The sequence below is a fragment of the Ceratotherium simum genome, chromosome X, assembly GCF_057802395.1.
Source record: "Ceratotherium simum simum isolate JZ-2026a chromosome X, ASM5780239v1, whole genome shotgun sequence".
Classification (NCBI taxonomy): domain Eukaryota; kingdom Metazoa; phylum Chordata; class Mammalia; order Perissodactyla; family Rhinocerotidae; genus Ceratotherium; species Ceratotherium simum.
Window position 1 is genome coordinate 95898222 of NC_141940.1, and position 20260 is coordinate 95918481.

A 20260-nucleotide genomic window follows, 5' to 3' on the forward strand; every position below is an offset into this window, starting at 1 on the left:
GTCATGTGGTTAATTAGCTCAGAGCCAGAATTAAGACTTATGCAGTCGGCTCCTGTGTCTGTGCTCTTATTTCAATACTGTAACTACATATAAAGATAATCATGGAAGGGGCTTAGCACAGTGTCTGATGCACAATATTAATATGCTCAACATTATCATCATCATTTTTACTACTATTATTACTGTTGCATTGAATCTGAGGAGCCATCAATTCTAAGATACATCATTATTTTAAATGCTACTAACAAAGAAAGAAAACACTGTCAATCATAATAATTGAAGACTGTATTGAGTGTTGTAAGATGTATTCCAATTTCCAAGGTGTGACGATATGAAAAAATGTACTTTGTAGAATGAATGAAATTCAATATTATCATATATACAGTTTTGCAGTTAGTGTTATCCAATGACTTTAAATACTTCTATGTCCTGAGGGCCCCAAAATTTATATTTTCAGTCCTGACCACTCCTTTGAACTGTGAAACCTGCATATCCAACTGCTTATTTAATGTCTCCAAGTGAATGCTCCCAGGCCCCTCAAAAATCACACACCTAAAACTGAGTTCTCAATAGTCTTTACCATCTCGGTATATGACAACTCTATTCTTCCAATTATTCAGGCCAAAAACCTCGGCGTTAACAAATTCTGATGTTTCTACCTTCAATATAAATCCAGAATTCAGCCACTTCTCACCACCCGCACTGCCAATACACTATTCGATAGCACCCTGTGGAGGAGATTGCTAGCTGCTCACCTAATCCATGCTTTCCTCTTCTTCCTGGGCACATATTTCCCAGCCTCCTTTGCAGTTAGGTGTGGCCATTATGATGAATTTATAAGCAATGGAATGTGAGAACAAATTTCATCAGCCACTTTCAGCCTGCCCATGTAGACCTTCCAAGCATACTCCTATATACTTTTCTCCCATTCTATCTTGCTACAACGGAGATGGCTCTGTACCTTACCTCTAGGGATGACCTTGGTAGCCATGTGTTGACGATAACAAAGCCCCTGTCAGCCTGGTTTCTGAATGACTGCGTGGAGGAAGGGCTGTCCCAATGACCTAGTCACCCACCCAGTATGAAAGATGAACAATAAAGAAATTTCTGTTGTGTTTGAGTCAGTAGGCAATGAGGAAGCTGATACCGGAGGATAGAAAGATGGAGAGTCTTGTTAAATAGCAGCAAAATGCTTGATTAAGATGTTACCTGTAGGGGCCGGCCCCATGGCGTAGCGGTTAAGTGCTTGCGCTCGGCTGCTGGCGGCCCGGGTTCAGATCCCGGGGGCGCACCAACGCACCGCTTGTCAGGCCATGCTGTGGCGGCGTCCCATATAAAGCAGAGGAAGATGGGCACGGATGTTAGCCCAGGGCCAGTCTTCCTCAGCAAAAAGAGAAGGATTGGCATGGATGTTAGCTCAGGGCTGATCTCCCTCACAAAAAAAAAAAAAAAAAAAAGATGTTACCTGTAATTAAATGAAGTCGGCCCAAGTGCCTCCCGAGCCTATAGCTTTAGGGAAGGAGGATGGAACACAAGGTTAGTAGTGTGTATTGATGGTTACTTGCTGTGTTTACCAAGGTATTACAAGAAAGAGAAAAAAGCTCAGGCAAGAATTGGCTGATCCAAGGGCAAAAATGAAAAGAAATAAGATTTTTGAGGATACATAGTTAGAAAAGCTGACTGCTTCTGTATCCCAAATAATAAGAGAGTAGAGTGAAAAAGGTTTTGTGTAACAAAGCATAGGGGAAGGGCTGCATCACGATGCTGGTGACCTTGCACATCTCCATGTAGGCCACATAAGCAAAGCTTGTCTGCAGTCTGACCCGACTCTTGGCAGAATGCTCTGATTCCTCCTGGAACAAAGGGAGATAAGGACAGGGAGCTGCTGCAAGAAAGTTTCTTGTCCCTATCTTGTGGGAGACTGACACAAGGCTCTTTCTCATCCATCTCCCTGGTTTGGGGGAGGGCAACCATTTCTACCTTCCCCACTTTCCCGTGGTACAGATGCCAGCTTCCATGGCTATCTATATAATTGCTTGGCTGTAGTTTAGAATTGGCTTCTCCATAACTTACCACTCTGGTGGTCTGGCATTTGGCTGCTCATGTTTGGTGTTATCCTGTGGGACTAGGGACATGGGGAGCTGACACTATGCTGATCTTCCTTATGTTGTCGCTGAATTTACCATCTAAATCCATTTGGCCTCATTATCTCTCACCAGCCTGACAGCTTTAATAGCGTCAGCCACCATGCTGCCACTTAGGGACTGCTTGAGCACTTGACACAAAGGCGCATTAAGACTCCTCAGTTAAACAAAGGAACTCCGCTCGGGAGCAAAAATCAGATTGAGGGTGGTGCTGTCCTTCTCATCTTAGTCTGCTGTTTGAGCTGGCATCAAGGTAGCCATCACTAATTTAAAAAGGGAGAAGCATGGGAACAAGGAGGCAAATACATAAAGTAGACTTTACAACTATGTCTAGGAAAGAACTTTGGATGTGGTTACAGCACATGGAACTGCCTAGGAGCAAATAGATCAGAGGCCTACTAAGGTTTTTGAGGAAATTGAATCACCAAAGAAACCAAGAGCCTAGCCTGAAAAAGATGCAAGGTGTAAAGCAACCCTGGGGCAGGAAGTGATCTGGGAAAACTGATGCAGTCTCCAATCCCTGTCATTACCTCTCTGACCTCGTTCCCTACTTGCCCCCCTCACCCTCAGCCAGCCTCCTTACCAGTCCTTAAACACCATAAGCACATTCCCACCTCAGATCCTTGGCCTTTGCTGTTTCCTCTGCCTGAAAAAAATTTTTTCTTCAGATATTCACATGGCAAAGTACACCATGGATCCCAGCCCCAGGTGTACTTGGGGGTAATTGAAATAAATTGCCTAGCTCTCCTCCTACAGCTGCCACTCCCACACGCACCAAGTCCGCTGTTGGTGGCATAAAACAAAAGCTAGGTGTAACCTAATTGCCCTGCCACCTGGTCATGCAAGGACCTCAGAGCCCCCAAAAATGCACCTAATTATTTCCAGGAGTTGCTAGGGGCTGTCACGTGTGCTCAGGAACAAGTCCACTCCAACAGTCTCTGTGAGACTCTGCTCTCAGCTGGATATCACAGACACTGCTGCCACTCTGAAGGCTCCCTGAGGGTGTTGGTATCTCCCACTGGATTACAGTGGTTCTGCCCTGGTGGCCCCCTGGACAGTAGGGTGCAGAAGGTGCCTGGTGGTTTGTGGGGTGGTTGGGGTGAACAGCTCTCCCCCCACTGTGTTATACCACCAGGGTGTCCAAGAATTCAACTCAATTCTGACACCATCTACCTGGAGATAGCATCAGATTCCACAGGTTAAGGGCTCAGTCTTACAAGACTGCCCCCCACCCCACCCCCACTTCAGCCACCAGTCACAAGCCCAGGCTGTTACCTATGCTTCTAACCAACCAGCTAGACATTGGAGGTTCCAACAACGCTCTCCTGGGCAACTCAATTCAGACGCCAGTCACAAGTCCAGGCCGTTACTTGTACTTCTGACTGACTGGCTACGTTCCCACTTCCCCCTCCTTGGGTCCAACTAATTTGCTAGAGCGGCTCACAGAACTCAAGAAATATTTTACTTACTAGATTACCAGTCTATTATAAAAGGATATGACTCAGGAACAGCCAGATGGAAGAGATGGACAGGGCAAGGTGTAGGGAAAGGGCAAGGAGCTTCCACGTCCTCTCTGGGCGCACCCCTCTCCCTGAATCTCCACGTGTTCACCAACCCGAAAGCTCTCCCAACCCCATCCTTTCGGATTTTTATGGAGGCTTCATTACATAGGCGAGATTGATTAAATCATTGGCCATTGGTGATTGATTCAACCTCCAGTCCCTCTCTCCTCCCTGGGTGGGACTGAGAATTCCAGCCCTCTAATCACATGGTTGGTTCCCCTGGCAACCATCCCCCATCCTTAGGTGCAGTCCAAAAGTCACCTCATTAACATACACCTTTGTTGCTCTCATCACTTAGGAAATTCCAAGGGTTTTAGAGGCTCTGTGCCAGAAATGGGGACAAAGACCAAATATACCTTTCTTATTAAAAATCACAATATCAAGGGGTTAATCTCCATAATATATAAAGAACTCACACAACTGAGCAACAAAAAAACAAATAACCTGATCAAAAAATGGGCAGAGGGCGGCCGGCCCCGTGGTGTAGCAGTTAAGTGCACGTGCTCCACTGCTGGCTGCTCGGGTTTGGATCCCGGGCGCGTACCGATGCACCACTTGTCAGGCCATGCTGTGGTGGCGTCCCATATGAAGTGGAGGAAGATGGGCACAAATGTTAGCCCAGGGCCAGTCTTCCTCAGCAAAAAAAGAGAAGGATTGGCATGGATGTTAACTCAGGGCTGATCTTCCTCACAAAAAAAAAAAAAATGGGCAGAGGATATGAGCAGACATTTTTCCAAGGAAGATATACAGATGGCCAATAGGCATATGAAAAGATGTTCAACATCACTAATCATCAGGGAAATGCAAATCAAACCTACACTAAGATATCACCTTACACCCGTGAGAATGGCTATAATCACCAAGACAAATAATAACAATTGTTGGAGAGGATGTGGAGAAAAGGGAACCCTCATTCACTGCTGGTGGGAATGCCAACTGGTGCAGCCTCTATGGAAAACAAGATGGAGATTCCTCAAAAAATTAAACATAGAAATACTTTATGATCCAGCTATCCCACTTCTGGGTATTTATCCAAAGAACTTGAAATCAACAATCCAAAAAGGCTTATGCACCCCTATGTTCACTGCAGCATTATTCACTATAGCCAAGACGTGGAAGCAACCCAAGTGTCCATTGACAGATGATTGGATAAAGCAGGTGTGGTATATATATAAAATGGAATACTACTCAGCCGTAAAAAAAAGACAAAATCATCCCATTTGTAACAACATGGATGGACCTGGAGGGTATTATGTTAAGTGAAATAAGCCAGACAGAGAAAGACAAACACTGTATGACCTCACTCATATGTGGAATATAACTTATGGACAGAGAGAACAGTTTGGTGGTTACCAGGGGGAAGGGAGTTGGGGGTGGGCACAAGGGGTGAAGGGGTGCATTTATATGGTGACTGACAAATAATAATGTACAACTGGAATCTCACAATGTTAGAAACTATTATGACATCAATAAAAAAAAAATCACAATATCACAGTCTGCCCCCTGGTCTTTCAAACACAGATCTCCAATAGCAAAACAATCATAAAAGTCGAAAGATACTGGCACATTACTAGAATCCCATTCAGTCATTAATAACTATGCAGTCCAGCATCCTATCCTATGAAAATGCCTCCCAGGGAGAGGCCACTCCTGTTTGCAGGCTTCCATTAGATCTTCTCAGGTTCCAGAAGCAGAAATGGTCTCAGTAATACATGGCTTCACCCTTTCAGGCATCTGATATAATCGAGCTAAAAGACATTATCATCTCTTGCTCTGAGCCTCTTTTGAGATGTTAATGTAATATTGGATTTCCCTCATTACACACCCATTTCTTCACTCCCTTACCCTCAGTTACTATTTTTCCTTCTCTTCATTTATACCCAAACTTTCCCACCTTTGGAAGGGACATTAGGTTTGGCCACTGTGCTGGTCTAGATTGCAGGCAGCAATGCTAGTCTAGCAAGTCCCTCTCCCTCAGTCCACTTCCTGTCAGAGAAGGTAAGGCTACACATGTGCAGAACCAGTGGGCTATCTTTCCACCAGGCAATACAGCTGCCTTCACCATTAGCCCCAATTTTGCCAGATGGCGGGAAGTCACATCCTGCCCCATCAGGCCCTCAGGAATTCTGACATAAAGTTTAAAAACACAGTTACAGTTTCTAAATATAATTTTTTTTTGAGTAAGTGATGCATTCACGCGCTTTATTTTTTATTTATTTATTTATTTATTTTTGTGACGAAGACTAGCCCTGAGCTAACATCCGATACCAATCCTCCTCTTTTTTGCTGAGGAAGACTGGCCCTGGGCTAACATCCGTGCCCATCTTCCTCCACTTTACATGGTTCGCCGCCACAGCATGGCTTAACAAGCGGTGCGTTGGTGCGCGCCCGGGATCCGAACCGGCGAACCGCTGGCCGCCGCAGCAGAGCACGCGCACTTAACCGCTTGCACCACCGGGCCGGCCCCAACACAGTTACAGTTTCTTGCTTAGGAATCGTCTCTGCTTCCAGCCCTTATAGTTGCAGCCCTGGTACTATGACCACCGCATCAAGTAGGGGGGAAAAAAGTTGAGGTGATGTGGGGAAGAAAGAATACCAACACCTTCCCCACTCCCTCTTCTCCAGATCCACCAGGAAAACAAACAAATCTATCTAGTAGGAATACTCCTTTAGCCTCACTCATGTTCATGTTGAGTGTGAGCACACACTTGTGAAGGCGTGTAAGCCAGCCCTTCATGCTTTTACCTCCCTGTTTTAGACAACCAATGTTTTACCTGCCCGTTCCAATTCTCTATCAAACTAGTACTCTGAGGAGGATAGCTCTCTGTCCATTGTTGGACATTATGGGCTGTAAAGTGAGTCCCATGGTCTGAAGAAATGACAGTCAGTTGTCCAAATTGGTGCAGTATCTTCTGTTCTGGTTCTTTCATAATACTGAGTATTTGCATCTACACCAGGTAAGCAAAGCTCAGTCTAGAGTCAGTGTCTACTCCTGTCAGGACCCATTTGTAGAACCCCAGGGGTACCAGCATCAGTCTCACTTGCCAGCTGTGTTCAGGGCATTCCCACCAGGGAATCTGCCACATGGCCATCTGCACTCTGTCTCTTTTGCTGACAGAACAATTCTTTTTTGTGTGTGTGAGGAAGATCAGCCCTGAGCTAACATCTGTCGCCAATCCTCCTCTTTTTGCTGAGGAAGACTGGCCCTGGGCTAACATCCGTGCCCATCTTCCTCCACTTTATATGGGACGGCACCACAGCACGGCTTGACAAGCGGTGCATCGGTGCGTACCCCAGATCCGAACCTGCGAAGCCCAGGCCACCGAAGCGGAGCGCGCGCACATAACCGCTACGCCACCGGGCCAGCCCCAGTAACGGAACAGTTCTTGTCGGCATTTTGTGCCTCAAAGGGTGCCAGAGGACCATGTCTAGAATCATCCCATCTCTGCATTGCTGCAGTGCCCTCATGTCGACTCATCTCATGGACTCAGGTGACCATCTCAAGTGAGCACACAAGGATATCTGCTTGTTTGTTCCAGTCACTTTCCAAACCTGGAAGGGAGTTCTTCTGATGGGCATCGCCACGTCCTACTTTAATGCACCCCTCTAATTTCCATGGGGCTGTGCCCCACACAAGCATCCCTTAAACAGGCCGGGTTTCCATTGCCCTCCTGCCTGACCATATGGCCAAGCCATTCGCCGCTGCCCAGGAGTCAGTAAAAACCCAAATATAGGGGTTTTTACCACCATCCAATTCTTCCATCACTGAAGGAAAAAGCATGCAATTCAGCCCACTGATTTGTTTTTACCTCCTTCCATCAGAGTGGTGGCCTTCCAAACAGGACGTCCATTCACCGTGGAACTGCCGTCCACAAACCAAGCAGCTCTTTGTCGGTCAGCTGAGAGCTGTTTATAGGGCCCTGTCCAAGTGATGCTAGAATCCAGCAGCTCCTCACACAGTTCCCGAGTCCATCCTAGGGGAGAGGCTCCCTGCTTGTGAGCATCTCTTTGTATTCCCCAGGCAGCATGATCCTGGATAAACCATTTACATTTTATTATGGAACTCTTCTGGGCACTGCCATCCCCATTAGAGAGTTTCTCTGACATCACCCAAGACATTGTGGGTGTTTCAGGTTTCAGGATCATTTTATGTCCTTCAGTCATTGGGATAGCTTCAGTTAACGTCCAATAGCAAGGCAGTAAATGCCCCTCAAATGGAAATTCTCTTGTCCAAAGTCCCAGGAGTGGTCGCTGGGAGGGGCTCACAGGCTCTTGCCATATGCCCCAGTCTAGCTCCACGTAGGGCCATGGCACAGAGAATTTGTCCCTACCAGCGCTCTAGCTTCTATTCCACACCATGTGGCTCAGGCATCTTACTGGTTCCCATTCAGCAGGTCAAATTAATATTGCTTGAAGGACGGGCTTACATGCCTTCTGTTTTACAATATTAGGTAGGAGAAACATTCCCCCAGTCAGATAATAACACAGTCAGGTAAAAGAGACGCAACCTCTTCACATAAAGCCTTTTCAAACATGCCAAGTCTCCTACAAACTTTTACCGTAATTCCATCAACTGTTACATTCCCAACTGCAGCCTCCCTTAGGACTTCATCCATAGGTTTTGGTTTTACAATACTAGGAAGGGGAAGTGTTCCCCAGCCAGACAAAATATCTATTCCTATAAAACATTCAGGTAAAGTTGACACAACTTCTTGATATAATACCTGCTTAGACATTCCAACTTTCATAATCCTATCGATCACTACACTTCTACATTCTCTCAATCTAATTGCAGCAGGAGTCAGGGTTTCACCAATGAGTTTTGGTACCACAGTTCGGGAGACTCCCGTATCAATGAGTCCTGGAAACTTCTATTCTCCACTCCTTGACCATTGTAACCACTCTTGTGCAAAAAGCTTTGGGTTCCTAGCAAGGGATCGAGCCAAGGGACCCTGGCCCTTCTGTCAATCTTTATCTTGATTAATAGACCTAACCGCTACCCCAAGTGATTGTTGGTCGGGTTTCTCATAGTTATCTCTACCTTCCAGCTTTTTAAATTACTCCAGACTGGGGTAAATAGAGCGGCCTTATCTGAGGCCCTTTAATATTGGGGGAACGACAGGGGGTCCCTTCGGCCCGCCCAACCTTAGGTACTGCTGTATTAAAATCTTCGTTTTAATCCCATCAATGTCTGTTTTATTCATCCCATTTCTTAATAACCATCTAAAGATTCCCACCCTGCTGGGACGAGTCCCATGACTCTCCCCTTTCTGTTTCCTCTTTGTTTCACTCCTATCAATATTAACTTTATTCATCTTATTTCTTAGTAACCTTTTAAAAATTTCCACCTAGTTGGGACGAGTCCCTGGCCTCTCCCCTAGGCCCCTTCCCATTCTCTTGTTAATTAACCTAATGTTTCTATTAGCATCTATAAGACCCATGAGGGGAAGCTGCAATAGCAAATTCATAAGGCTTTACGAACTGTTTTTTGGTTTTGTAACAAATAAGGTTATATGAGGTGCCCATGTGGAAGGGGACCCCTAACCACAGCATTTACCACGACCTAGGAAATGGGCATATTCAGCGGGTGAATATCCCGGTCATCATAATGCCAGTCCCGCGTGGCTTGCATACGAAGTATATCAGCCGCTTCCTCTGGGGTGTTCCACTTGACATTCACGGGAGGGATGGACAGTCCCCCTTCTCGGGGTAAACAGACCTTACAGTGGCTTTTATCCAGTCCGCCAGGCTGGCTGTTTCCTCACAAATACCTTCCTGTGTGTCTGCATCACATATAGCCACCTGAGATTGTTCCATAGTGAGCTGTGGGTCCTGTATCAACCCAAACACACTCTTTCCCTCTGCAGCACTCGAACCCAGTACACAGCCCCCAAATTAGTCACTCTCATAATCCAGTAAAAGGTTCCTCAGGAAGCTGATGATACCGATCCACAAAATGAAACAACTCCTTCACACTATATTCCCTGGTTTCAGTAGTTTCTTCGGTTCGCCCTTCCCCCACGTTGATTCTTCCCTTGGGGGGCAGCTTTGAGGCTAGTGGCCGAAGCTCAGACTCACTGAAATCTGAGCTTGGTCTAGCATCAAAGTCCGACCTAGCATTCTCTTTGACTTTTAGTTTAGCTATTACAGGTAACAATAACCAAGGCATTGAATATTTTGCCTTTTTCTTATCAGTGTGCCTTTCCTTATGCATCCAGCAAACCAACTCCCCAGGAGCTGGATCTACCTTCCTAACTGATTGCAGCATGGCTGCTGCTCCAGATCACGGGTGACCACGTGGACACCCAGCAATCAAAGGTTCCTCACCCCCCGCCCTTTCATCCTTTCTCTTCCCAAACCACATGTTTCTGTGAGCCACGGCCGTTCTAGCAAATCCCACTTCACTGATACCAACTATTTTGGGTTCCTGGACCCAATTTCCAACTTGTGGGGGCAGTGGGGGGGGGCTTCCCACACAACACCAAGTAATTCTTGGACATCAGTGGGTATCTAAGAATTCAACTCAATTCTGACACTATCTACCCAGAGATAGCTTCAGATTCCACAGGTTAAGGGTTCAGTCCTACAAGACTGCCCCCACCCCCAACCCCCGCTTCAGACGCCAGTCACAAGCCTACGAAGTTACCTGTGCTTCTGACTGACTGGGTAGGCTCCAGTGACCCCCTCCTTGGGTTCAACTAATTTGCTAGAGCGGCTCACAGAACTCAAGAGACACATTTTACTTACTAGATCATCGGTTTATTATAAACGGACATAACTCAGGAACAGCCAGATGAAAGAGATGCACACAGCAAGATGTGAGGAAAGGGCAAGAAGCTTCCATGCTTTCTCCAGGCGCACCACTCTCCCTGAATCTCCACGTGTTCACCAACCCGGAAACTCTTCAAAGTCGGTACTTTGGGGATTTAATGGAGGCTTCATCACATAGGCATGATTGATTAACTCATTGGCCATTGGTGATTGATTCAACCTCCAGCCCCTCTCCCCTCCCCGGAGGTCAGGAGGTGGGACAGAAAGTTCCAGCCCTCTAATCACATGGTTGGTTCCCCTGGCAACCAGCCCCCATCCTTAGGAGCAGTCCAAAAGTCACCTCATTAACCTAACAAAAGACACCTTTGTTGCTCTCATCACTTAGGAAATTCCAAGGGTTTTAGGAGCTCTGTGCCAGAAATGGGGACGAAGACTCCATTTATATTTCTTATTATATTTCTCATTATAAATCACAAATATATTTCTTATTATAAATTACAATATCACAGCTTGCAAATTGGAACTACATTTTGAAGGACATATTTTTAACATCTAATGCAAGTTTTAAAATATGCACTCTCTCTGACCCAGCATTTCTCCTACTCTGTATCTACTCTAGAGAAACACTCCTGAACAGGTACGAAGACACAGGGACATGGATATTAATCAGAGAATTTTGTTAATAGCCAACATAGGACAACAGCGAAATAAACAATGGCATATGCACACTAGGAAATGTTATGCAGCAGTTTAAAAGAATGAGATGGATCTATGTGTCATATGGAATGACTTCAAGACAAATTGTTTAGTGAATACAGCAAATTGCAAAAAGATATGTATACTATGAAATAAAAACAAAACGCCTGCAAAATAATGCCATATATGTTAACAAGCATATATATGTAGAAAAGCCCACGTAAATGATAACTGACAACAGTGGTTACCTCTGGGGAGGAAGTAAGAGAAGGGAATCAGGATTGGGAATGGTGATTGAGAAGACTTTAGCCTATGCTTAATAACTAAGTGTCTTTCAAGGATAATGAACGCTTGTGTAAGTAGAAACTAATTTTTTACAAAGGGCATTTGGCTGTGTAGCAAACACTGTCATGCCCGCCCCCACTCCTCTCTCCCTTATCACCTTAGTGCACACTGGCCCAAATTCCAATTGCTAGCTCTTGCATTACTTTGCCTGAGGGCTTTCTCTGGCCACTGGAGCCAGCTCTGCCACCCATGTGTCAGCCTAGAAATGCTGGGGAATGAACTCCCCTGGGAGCAGCCCTCAACCAATGACTGATGGGAGTTGGTGTACCTCTCAGTCTGCGGCCAGTCAGGAGGCAGAAGCCACATTAGTTATTTGAACAGACAGGATTTAATAAAAAAAAATGTTAATTAGGCATAAAGTTGCTAAGTAGGGAACTTAAATAGTGGAAAGAAAACTCTAAGATATCATAAAGAGAGTAATCGCAGGAAGCTGCTACCACCCCCAGGGCTGGGGTACAAAGGAAAGAGAATGGAATTATTACAACTTAGAAGCTTGGAGGAAAGGCTCCATGGGGCTGGGACCCAAACCTCTGAGGAGGGGTGCTGCTCACCTCATGCTGGTGTTTCTGATGGAGGTGTGATGAGGCTGGTTCTGTGCATGCTGGAAAACTGCAAACTGGAGTCAGCTGTAGACACGGAAAGGCACTGCTGGTGCAGGGGTGAAGAAATGTTCCTGAGGGGATGCTGACAGAAGCAGGAAGCTGACAAGAAGGAACAAGGAAGAACACAAGGGAGTTGAAGTTCCTTCGTTCTCCTCCAGCCTTGCAGTCTCCCTCTATCGCCCCCTATAGGCAGAGTCTAACAGGGAGCCATTGGCAAAGCAGAAATGTGGATGGTAGAATCTCATTCCCGGAACGAAAGCTTAGAGTATAGAAGGGTGAGTTTGAAGCTTAATAATTTAATAGCTTAATAACATACACAAAAATAAAGAGAATAGTTTAATGAGTCCCGGTTTATCTATCACTCAGCTTCAACAGTTACTACTACTTTGGCTTTCTTCTTTTTTTTTTTTTTGTGAGGAAGATCAGCCCTGAGCTAACATCCATGCTAATCCTCCCTTTTTTGCTGAGGAAGACCGGCTCTGAGCTAACATCTATTGCCAATCCTCCTCCTTTTTTTCCCCCAAAGCCCCAGTAGGTAGTTGTATGTCATAGCTGCACATCCTTCTAGTTGCTGTATGTGGGACGTGGCCTCAGCATGGCCGGAGAAGCGGTGCGTCGGTGCACGCCCGGGATCTGAACCCGGGCCGCCAGTAGCAGAGCACGTGCACTTAACCGCTAAGCCATGGGGCCAGCCCCCTACTTTGGCTTTCTTGCTTCATCTATTCCCCTCCATATTTTTCCCCTGGAGTATTTTAAAGCAAATCACATAATTTCACCCACAAATACTTAAGTATCCACCAAGATACGGACTTTAAGAGCACAATACCATTACCACACCTGTAAATTAAAACTAATTACTTAATATCATCTAACACCTAGTCTGTGTTCAAATTTTCCTGATTGTCTCAAAAATGGCTTTTCACAGTTGGTTTGTTAGAATTGAGACCCAAACAATGTCCAGGTATCGTTTTGGTTAATATGTCTCTTAAGTCTCTTTTAATCTATAACCCTTGCTTTCCCCTTCCCTTTCTCTTTTGTATCATTAATTCACCAAAGAAGCCATGTCATTTGTCCTATAGAATGTTCCATATTCTATTTGTCTGGTTGTATCCTGTTGGTATCATTTAACATGTTCCTCTTTCCCCTTTATTTTCTGTAAGCTGGTAGTTTTACATCTGGAGCACTGGTTAGATTCAGGTTCAATTTTTTGGCAAGGATATTTTATAGAATTCTGTGTATTTCTTATTACTCCTCATTGCAAGGCACAATGATAATTTTTTTTAATTGAGGTATAATTTTAAAATTGAGGTAAAAATTATTAAATTGAGGTATACTTTACCTAAATAAAATGCACAAAAATTAAGCGAACAGCTTGATGAATATTTACATATTATGCATCCATGTAACTACCACTTAGATCAAGATATTAAAGCATTTCCATAACCCAGACCATTCCTTCATGAAATGGTGATTTTCCAATTCTATCATTCTTTCAGAGCTTGAATTCTTTTATAATGAAGAACTTTCCCATCAATTCTGGATGCTCTGAAATACAGTCAGGCAGAATAAATGTTTAATTTTTTTCCTTTCTTTGCCACTTTTATAATCAATAAATTGGTGTCCTAGCTGTCTCCAAAAAGTGACCGGTGAAGTTTTATTTATTTTTTAGTATCATTATGAACTCATGGAGTTTTGAAACATTTGATGTATAAATATATATACCACTTTGCAGTCCTTATGCTTTTTGATGCTCATATTGTCCTATCCTGGGCCATTGAGAACCCCTTAAAAAGTTACTTCCTTAGTCCTTTAATATGACTCTTGTAGTCCTTAATTTCTAGTAAAACAGGATATTCCAGATTCATCTTTTACATTTCCAGCCTCAGAATTAGCCATTTGCCTAAGGAGTTCTGCATGTTTGTTTGTTTTAAATTATATTTAGTCACCACAATCTGGATGCTGAGTATTTATTGCTATTATGTCGTCATTTCTTTTAGGTCTTTTCAGTGCGTAGAGCTAGGAAAGATATTTTTTTAGAAAAAGAAAAACAAATTATGAATTAATATTGCTATTTCCAATCCAAACTAAAGATTAAAGGATTTTTACTTAATTTTGTTCATTTTTTTTTTCCCCTCCCCAAAGCCCCAGTAGATAGTTGTATGTCATAGTGCACATCCTTCTAGTTGCTGTATGTGGGACGCAGCCTCAGCATGGCTGGACAAGCGGTGCGTCGGTGCGCACCCGGGATCCGAACCAGGGCCTCCAGCAGTGGAGCGCGCACACTTAACCGCTAAGCCACAGGGCGGGCCCTGTTCATTTTGTTCTTGTATCTCTTTTCTCTCATGTATAAAATTTTGGTTCTTAATTACATTGACATAATGACTTATTTGCTTTATTCTGCTATATAGATAGAATAGTGTCAGGGTAACAATACCAGTGTTATTGCTAACAATTAGACCACTGAAAGCCATTTAAGATTTATTTGCAGTTCTTTTTGTCCTTAGGAACTAGCCCACTGGGGAAATACAGTAAAAATACCGTGTTTGCAAGTCACTTGAAATAATTATTCTCTGTGTAGTTTTGCTGCCAACTTGATATATATTAGGTTCACTTGTTTCCGTTGTCTTCAATTTTTGAAGACTGCTTTTTTTTCTTTCTGATTATATTCAGTTTTAAAATTATTTAAAACAATTTTATGGTTCCAACGCATATTAGTGATCTATTGATGCATACCAAATTAAACCAAACTTAGCAGCTTAAAATAACAAATATTTATTAGCTCATGGTTTCTGAGGGTCAGAAATCTGGAACGGCTTAGCTGGGTGGTTCTAGCTCAGGATCTCTCATGAAATATAGTCAAGATGTCAGCCAGGGCTGCTGTCATCTCAAGGTTTAACTGAGGCTGGATCAACTGCTTCCAAGATGGTTCGCCCCCATCTTGGCTGTTGGCAGACCTTAGGTCCTCACCACATGGGACTGCTCAACAGAGCAACTGGCCTCCTCTAGAGCAAGTGATTCAAAAGAAAGAAAGAGTAAAATATAAGCCACATGGTCTTTTAGAGCCTAATCTTAGAAGTCACCATCATTTTCTGCCAAATTCTATTGGTCACACAGACCAACCCTGATACGGTGTCAGAGGGCACTTCACAAGGATGTCAATACCAGGAAGTGGGGATCCTTGGGGGCCATCTTTTACACAAAGCAAAAATATAAAACCAGACATATTCAGAGATCTAACTTCCATCTTTGTGCTTTCCACATTCGCTCCCTCCCCCTCTAGGAGACCACTTTTATTAGTTCTTGTTTTATCTTTCCATTGTGTTGTTTTGAAAAATATCAGAAATTATGTTTCTGTATTTATATTCCCCAAATATATTCCCTACTGTACAACTTTTCTGCACCTTGTTTTTTCCAGTTAACACCATATCCTACAGATCACCTAATAGCAACACACAGAGATTTTCCTTACTCCATTTTACAACTTCATTAAACTCCATTATATAGATATACTATAGTTTAAATAACATTTTAATGGCTTTGTCATTTACTAATTCTTCTTCAATTTTTGGACATCTAAATCGCTTATAATTTTCATCATTATAAATAATGCTGCAATGAATATCTTTGTGTATACAAGTTTCTCTGGATGTAGGATTATTATCTTAGACTACTAGACTCAGATTTATTAAGTCAAAAGTATGAATAATTTTTATGCTCTGTTTATGTATTGCTAAATTGATTCACAAAAGAGCTATACTGTGTTACATTTCCACCTACTATGTATAGATGCTCATTTTCTCTGTATTCTTACCTGAATTGGGTAGTCTAATTCTTTTTAATCTTACTATTTTGACAGATATACCTAAGTATATTCTTGTCATGGCCATTTATTTTCACATCATGCTTTAGTACTAAGTTAATTTGCTTTATTACTCTGTATTTCAAAGATAACTCTTACTAATTTAGAAGCTATATCAATATCATTTTTGATTATTTAAATTTATTCTTCTATATCTTTAACCTTAAGTGCATGTGGACTTACAGAATATTTTTCTGAGCTAGTAAATATTTAGTACTTACATACAAGACTATGTGTGCAAAACTATGAAGTGCAACAATGATTATATGAATCATATAAAATACAATAAAAATTACTCCAGTAATTTTTAGTGCAATATATTCATATATTTAGAGATAGTAAAATTTTCAAGTTATTTTGTCAGATTTATAGCACTATGGTTTTATTTTTGCTATAATAATAGCTGTTAATCCTTTTTCACTAAAAATATAAACTGGAGTTAGAGATCTGTTATTCATGAACTACATGTTCAGTAAATGTTTTTAAAACAGCACTACCATGTTTCCCAATAAGATAGCTATGGCATATGTTTCTAAATTCACATCATCATTCTTCATTGGATTAATTAGCAAAATTATTTTTCTCCTTTTACCTTTCTGAGTGATATTTAAAAAACATTTTGGCACTTATACAGAGTGCAATTTATAGGTAATAAAAATATTCATCTTATAAAGTACTTTTGCATGGCTCTCCTGCTGCTGTGAATACTATTTATGTATATATATTTAGGTATTCATAACACCTAGCCATGTTCCTGAAATGTAACCAGACTCAACAGCAGAGCCCTCCAGGGGGTGTGGGTGGGGGTGGGGTTGGTAACACCAAGACCACCTGCAAATCATCATTCTCATTGTTATCAGTAAACAATTCTAACAAACTGTGTCATAATGTCCTGAAATTCCAGGGTTAAAAGGAAACACTGTTAATCAGTATGCTTCATGCCTTGACCAGCAAAACAACTCAGGCCTGCTGAAATTAACCCCTCCCAGCACAATAGCAAAACACTGATTATATCTCAATACTTTCCAGAAAGCTAAAACAGTCCAAAGCGCATTTTGGGGGGCCACAATGCAAAAATTAGCAAATATGGTCAATAACAATCAATACAAAATGCAAATTAAAACTAAGTACTTTTCAAAGAATATAAAATTGATGAAAATTAACGAGAATGCTAATATCCAGGATTAGTGCACTGCCCAGGAAAAACATAAATGTGTAGAGCCTTTCTAAGGTACATTTTAGTAATCGGCATGCAAGTTCTTTAAAAGGTACATTTCCTCCGCCTAGCAATTACATATGGAGCATTTCATCCTGAAGAAATAATTGAGGATATGGGCAGAGAAAAATTACAAGGATGTTTATTACAGCACAGTGGATGATAGCAAAAAGCTAGAAACAACCAAATGCCTAGCAATAGGGATTGTTTCAGTAAGTTATATCCATATGGAATTATTCAAAATAATTTTATAGAGATCTATTTGTGGCAGGCCTTGTTAGTTGCATGTCTAATATCCTTTTCCCTTTTCTTCTATGTTAACAGAACCCAGAGATTGTTCACGGCAGCAATGTTCACTGCTCCAGGCACAAAATCATGACAGTCCTGTTCCCACTTTCCCAGCTTCCCCTGCACCTAGGGATGGACCTGTGATCCAGTTTGGGACAATTAAATATAAGGGGAAGTCTACTGGGGGCTTCTGAGAAAGTTTTTGCTTTCCTGATAAAAAGGACGGATACTGTTGATGCCAGCAATCACCTACTGCAGACCTGTTAAGTGAGACTGACTCCTATTTATTAAGCAAGGGTCGACGGGTTTTCTGCCGTTCCGAGTCAAAAGTGTCTCTAACTATGGTGGATTCTGTGATATGCTGCTCAGATACCCCTTCAGGACGCCCAGCTATTGGGAGTGCTACAGGCTGACAGCCTTTATCTGCCAGCTATCGCCAGGAATTGTACTCCGTTGAAGTCAGCTGCCTTGCCCAATTTCATGCCCCCTTGAGGTGGGGGGTGGGGTCAGCCCACATCTAACAACATGAGTCTAAAGGCCCAGCCTTCTTTCTTCAATAGGAGTTAACGTTACGAGGCCCTCTAAACTGCAAAGTTGGAGCCCTTGTTGCTCATGCACCGTTGCCTAGCTGCCCTCCTGTCTAACCCTACCTGCTTCCTTCCCTTCCCCCATACATGTTGATCCTGAAAGCACTACCTAATAAACTTTCTGCACACAGATCTGTGTCTCCGAGGCTGTCTCCTGGGAAACCCCACCCACAACACTACTGACACATTTCTTCACATGAAAAGATGTTCAAAATATATTGCTAAAGGACGAAACAACAGGTTATAAAACTATGCATGATGTCATCCTGTTTTCTTATATAGATTATACATCTGCAGAGAAAAAAATTATCTGGAAAACTTTTTAGGAGATAATATAAGAATATCTTTATGATCTTGTCATGGTGGAAAATTTCTTAAATAAGACATAAAAAGTGCAAACCATAAAAAAATGCTTATACATTTAATACACTTAAATTAAAACTTATGTTAATCAAAGGACACTATAAAGAAAGTGAAACCATAAGCGACAAACTAGGAGACAATATTTTTATATTTTCAACATGATAACTGACAAAAGATTGTATCCAGAATATATAAAGGATTAATCAGAAAAATCAAATCCAATAGAGAAGAGGGCAAAGAATATGAAAAAGCAATTCACAAAAGAAAAACCATATATGGCCCATAAAATGTTAAGAGACTCATGACCTCACCAACTCTCAGGAAAATGCAAAACATTTTTCACCCACTGGATAGACAAAAGTAAAAAAGATTGATAATATCCAGTGCTGGCAAGAGTGTGGGGAATCAGGCATTGATACATAATATTAAAAAGCAACCTTTTTATAGGTAATTTGTCCCAGTCCTTTTGGAGAGTAATTTTTTTTTTTAAGTGTAAATTCCTTTTATTTATTTATTTATTTTTAGTTTAAAAAAATTTTTTTGTGTGTGAGAAAGATTGGCCCTGAGCTAACATCTGTTGCCAATCTTCCTCTTTTTGCTTGAGGAAGATTGTCGCTGAGCTAACATCCGTGCCAATCTTCCTCTATTTTGTATGTGGGACACATACATGCCACAGCATGGCTTGATGAGCGGTGTGTATGTGCACCCCTGGGATCCAAACCCGCGAACCCTAGGCCAGCGAAGCAGAACGTGGGAACTTAACCACTACGCCACCGGGCAAGCCTGAGAGTAATCTTTAATAGCAAAAAAATTTAAGCAACCTAAATTTCTACTGGGGAATGGATAAACTATGATACACTCTATGGGGTAGTAGGCAGCACTTAAAAAGAAAGAAGCCAATGTATATGTACTGACATAGAATGATCTCCCAAGGCAAAATATCAAGTGAATAAAGAAAATTACTCAATACGTGAATAGTATAAGCCCTTTTATGTTTTAAAAAGATCACTGTATATTTCAACATACACACATATGCAAATTCAAAGAAAAGGATTTGGAATGATATCTACCAAACGGTTAATAGTGGTTAATTCTGGAAAGGGGTAAAGGTTGGGGCAGGAAAAAGGGGACTTTTACTTTTTACTACGTATTTTTCTGTGTTCTTTTAATTTTTCTCAACATTTTATTATGAAAATTTTCAAACATACAGCAAAGTAGAATTTTATAGTGAACATTGATATACCCTATCTAGAATTTACCATTAACATTTTACAGACTTGTTTTTATCACAAATCTATTGATCCATCCCTCTATCCATCCATTAATCTATCTTATTTTTAATGCACTTTAAAGTAAATTGTAGACACGTCCCACTAAATACTACAGCAAATAATTAACTAGAGTTGAACATTTGTTTCTTTGATATAATATCTACCTATAATTGGAGACACAAATTTTAAGAGTACATTCATTGACTTTTGATAAATGACGTTATCCAAACCCCATCAAGATATTGAACACTGCCATCACTCATGAAAGTTTCTGCATGTTCTTTCTGTGTCATTACCCAACCCCATCTGCCAGAAGCAACCGCTGTTCTGACTTTTTCCACTATAGATCAGTTTTTCTCATTCTAGAATTTCATATAAATGAAATCATACAGTATGCACTCTTTCGTATAAGACTTCTTTCTCTCGGCATTATGTTTTTGAGATTCTTCATGTTGCATGTTATCAGTCCATTCCTTCTAAGTAGTATTCCATTGTATGAATATACGAGAGCTTGTTTATCCATTTCCTATTGATGGACACCTGGGATCATCTATTG

General features: G+C 41.9%; 1 protein-coding gene across 2 annotated transcripts in view; it reads right to left on the reverse strand.

Annotated features, from left to right (window-relative positions):
• Positions 1–12213, reverse strand: part of USP9X (ubiquitin specific peptidase 9 X-linked) — a 171921-nt gene extending 159708 nt beyond the window's left edge. Inside the window, exon 1 of one of the 2 annotated variants that reach the window (XM_087426854.1) lies at positions 12070–12213. The gene's annotated coding sequence lies outside the window, so the exon portion shown is untranslated. Of the gene's footprint in view, positions 1–10453; positions 10647–12069 lie in introns of those variants that run through there. The other variant, XM_087426852.1, reaches the window with a different exon arrangement.
• Between the last annotated feature and the right edge of the window lie 8047 nt (positions 12214–20260).